The 4,206-nt window shown below is 39.3% G+C and overlaps 1 non-coding gene across 1 annotated transcript; it reads right to left on the reverse strand.

Moving 5' to 3' along the window:
• Window positions 1–1,778: 1,778 nt before the first annotated feature.
• On the reverse strand, window positions 1,779–1,885 carry LOC114675959 (U6 spliceosomal RNA). Its single transcript, XR_003726797.2, has one exon. It is a non-coding gene; the product is annotated as a U6 spliceosomal RNA (small nuclear RNA).
• Window positions 1,886–4,206: the final 2,321 nt, after the last annotated feature.

Raw genomic sequence — 4,206 nt, forward strand, 5'->3', positions numbered from 1 at the left:
ATGATACAAAACAGAGATGAGTGTCTTGTGTCAATCTGTCAGATGTCCCCAGACAGGTTAGAAACATAACACAACGATTTGCAATGAAGTCTGCTTTGCTCCCTCTTATGCAATGACGGGTGGGATCTGGGACCAGGCTGCCCTCTGCTGAAGGCCCAGATCACTGCTGTGCTGGGGAGTGGAGAGAGTAAGAGTGAAAGTGCCACACACCTTTCCTACCATTGTGACAACAGCTTTTTCTTGATAGGGCATTTACTGGCTTGCTGTAAACCCGTGACTGTTTTCCAGAGATTCTTTAAAGGTGGTTCAGATAACTTCTGGGTGTTTTTTTAAATTTTTTAATTTTTTTATGTTTTTGTTGGGGAGTGAGAGCTTGGAGTTTCCAAGTCTGCCATCTTGCTGCTCTGATTTTTAAAAATAAATAATAGTTAAACATATGACATAACATACATCAAAATAACTTTCTCTTATATTTAAATTATATATGTACATAAACAAATCAGAAAAAAATAAAAACAAAAGCAAAGCTTCTTTATTCTGCCTTTTTCTCCACATGCTAAAAATGGAGAGAAAATAATAGGCCAATAATTTTCAAACTTTCTGTAGTAAAAGATCAAATCTCTCTCTCCTCTAAATATGTCATGGGTAACACTTTTTAAAATAGACTAAAATTGAATTATTGGGAAAGCACAATAAAAGACATAAACTATCAACCCCATTTTCAAACTATCAGATTTAATAGGCATAAAATTTATCTGTCACATTGCAAATGAGTTCCTAAATGGTTCTTCTCAATTTCTTTTGCCAACCAGTACCCTTCAGTTCTCAGTTTGACATTTGATAGCAACCACACTTTCAGTGGCCTGGAGTGATCACTGTCTTTCTGTCCTCTGAATTAGAGAGATTTGTAAGAGTAGAGAAAAAATTACTAAAGGAAATATTTTTTGACTAAATAAAATGTAAAATCATCTGTACATAAAATCATTCAAACTTCGATGGCAGAAAATCTTTTGGAAAAATATTGGACTCAAATATTGTGAAAAGTTAAATACTACATAATAATTTATAAAAAGTTTATGCAAAAAGAGAAGTGAACCAGTAAGACCTAACAATTAATTGAACAAAGAAGAATGCACACACTATAAGATAGAAATTGGTAATAGAAGTGGAAAATATATCATTTCCATGAAAGAGAAGAAAATAAAAATTACAATAAAACTTGAGATATAACTTTTGCTGGAAAATTATTTTAAAAATTTTCTAATAATTTCTGAATTATTTTCAACACAAAGACTTGTGTTGAAAATAATTTTTCAATAATTTACATACTTTTTTAAAGTATAATATAATTTTTAATTGAAATTACATTTAAAAAAAACTGTCTAACGCAAAAGTAGTAGCAATGTGTTATGTATTTATACCATATATACAAGTAAAACATAAAATGACAATAGCACAAAAATACCAGGGAAAAGTGTGGAATATACTGTTCTACTGTTTATATCACATGTGAGATGCTATTATCTGAATATAGACCATTATTAATTAGAGATGTGCACTATAAATCCTAAGGCAATCTTTAAAAGAATTAAAGCAATTCAGTGATTTCTTAATATTCCTTGATTATGTTTCAATAATTACTCTCTAAATGTTTGGAAATAAATCGATGATCAAATGTCTACTTTTTCTCAGATACTTTCTGCCTTTGTGTTTTGCTTATTTTAACAAACCTCTGAGCTGTCTCTTCCTCATGTAATGACTTCCAATTGATATGCATATAAAATATGGGATGCTTCATGAATTTGTGTGTCATCCTTGCACATGGGCCATGCTTATCTTCTCTATATCGTTCCAATTTTAGTATACGTGCTGCTGAAGTGACCACACCTATTTGTTAATCCTAAGAATTCAACAACACATACACAACACTCTAAATTTCTAAAGTATGATGGTACCCAAATCACTATGACTAAAAGTGAGTTGATTCCATAAGGGTTAAGAACTTGGGTGTTGAAAGTGAACTATCAGGGATAAAGTTCCATCTTTAGCACATACTACCTCAAGCAATTCAATCTTCTGTGCCTCTCTTTTTCCATCTGTAGCACAGTGATGATACAGTTTGGATATTTTCCCCTTTAAATCTCACATAGAATTATAATCCCTAATGTTGGAGGTGGGGCTTGGTGGGAGGTGATTGGATCATGGGGGCAGATCCTGCACGGCTTGGTGCTGTCGTTGCAATAGTGAGTGAATTCTCGAGAGATTTGGTTGTTTGCAAGTGTGTGGGACCTTCTCTACAACTCTTGTTCTTGTTCTTTTTTTTTTTTTTTTTTTTTTTTTTTGAGACAGAGTCTTGCTCTGTCGCCCAGGCTGGAGTGCAGTGGTGCGATCTCGGCTCACTGCAAGCTCCACCTCCTGGGTTCATGCCATTCTCCAACCTCAGCCTCCCTAGTAGCTGGGACTACAGGCACCCACCACCATGCCTGGCTAATTTTTTTTATTTTTAGCAGAGATGGGGTTTCACCGTGTTAGCCAGGATGGTCTTGATCTCCTGACCTCATGATCTGCCCACCTTGGCCTCCCAAAGTGCTGGGATTACAGGCGTGAACCACCGCACCCGGCCTGTTCTTGCTCTTGCTTTTGCCATGTGATGTGCCTGCTCCTTCTTTGCCTTCTGCCGTAAAAGCCTCCCCAGAAACCAAGCAGATACCATAATCTTTCTTCCCACATAGCTTGCAGAACCATGAGCCAATTGACCTTTTTTCCCTTTATAAATTACCCAGTCTTAGGTATTCCTTTATAGCAGTGCAAGTACAGCCTAACAGAAAATTTGTACTGAGGAGTGGAGCCTTGCTATAAAAATACCTGAAAATATGAAAGCAGCTTTGGAACTAGGTAACACGCAGAGGTTGGAAGAGTTTGGAGGGCTCAGAAGAAGACAGGCAGATGAAAATTTGGAACTTCTTAAAGACTGGTTAAATGGTTGTGACCAAAATGCTGATCTGATGGTGCTGTGGACAGGGAAGTTCAGGCTGACAAAGTCTCAGATGGAAATGAGAAATTTATTGGGAACTGGAGCAAAGATTACTCATATTATGACTTAGCAAAGAACTTGGCTGAATTGTGTTCATGCCTTAGTGATCTGTGGAAGTTTGAACTTAAGAGTGATAATTTAGGTTATTCACTAGAAGAAATTTCTAAGCAGAAAAGCTTTTAAGAGGTGGCCTGGCTGCTCACAACCTACACACAGATGTGGGAGTTAAGAAATGACTTAAAGTTGGAAGTTATATTTAAAGGGGAAGCAGAGGATAAAAATTTGGAAAATTTTCAGCCCAGCTATGTGGTAGAAAAGGCAAGCCCATTTTCAGGGGAAGAATCTAAGAGGACTGTGGAGCAATCCGTTGGTAGAGAAATTAGCTTAAATAAAAGAGAGCCAGGAGCTGATAGCCAAGACAATAGGTAAAAGGTCTTGAAGGCATTTCAAAGATCTCTGAGGGAGCCTCTCCCATCCCAGAGCCAGAGACCCAGGAAGACTGAATGTTTTTGTGGGCCTAGCCCAGGGCCCTTATACCCTGTGCAGCTCCAGGACATTGCTCCACGAAATCCCAGCTTTCTGGTGCTATCGCTGGCTCAGAGGACCTGAGGTATAGCTCAGGCTACCACTCCAGAGGTGAGCTGTAAGCCCTGGTGGCTACTATGTGGTGTTAAGCCCATGGGTTCACAAAGTTCAAGAGTGAAAGAGGCTTGGCAGCCTCCAGCTAGATTTCAGAGTATGTATGAGGAAGCCTGGGTACCCAGGCAGAAGCCTGCTGCAGGAGTAGAGCCCTCATGGAGAACCTCTACTAGGACAGTGCTGAGGGCAAATGTGGGGTTGGAGGCCCTGAACAGATTCCCTGTGGTACACTGCCTAGTGGAGCTGTGAGAAAGAGGCCAAAGTTTTCCAGACCCCAGAATGGTACCACTGGCAGCTTGCACTCTGCACCTGGAAAAGCCACAGGCATTGCATTCCAATCTGTGACAGCAGCTGCAAAGGCTGAACCCTGCAACGCCACAGAGGCAGAGCTGCCCAAGGGAGCCCACCTCTTGCACCAGTGTGTCCTGAACGTGGGACATGAAGTCAAATGAGATTGTTTTGGAGCTTTAAGATTTAATGACTTCTCTGCTGGGTTTTGAACTTCCATGGGCCCTATAGCCCTTTCTTTTGGC

This window comes from Macaca mulatta, chromosome 3, assembly GCF_049350105.2.
Source record: "Macaca mulatta isolate MMU2019108-1 chromosome 3, T2T-MMU8v2.0, whole genome shotgun sequence".
Lineage (NCBI taxonomy): Eukaryota > Metazoa > Chordata > Mammalia > Primates > Cercopithecidae > Macaca > Macaca mulatta.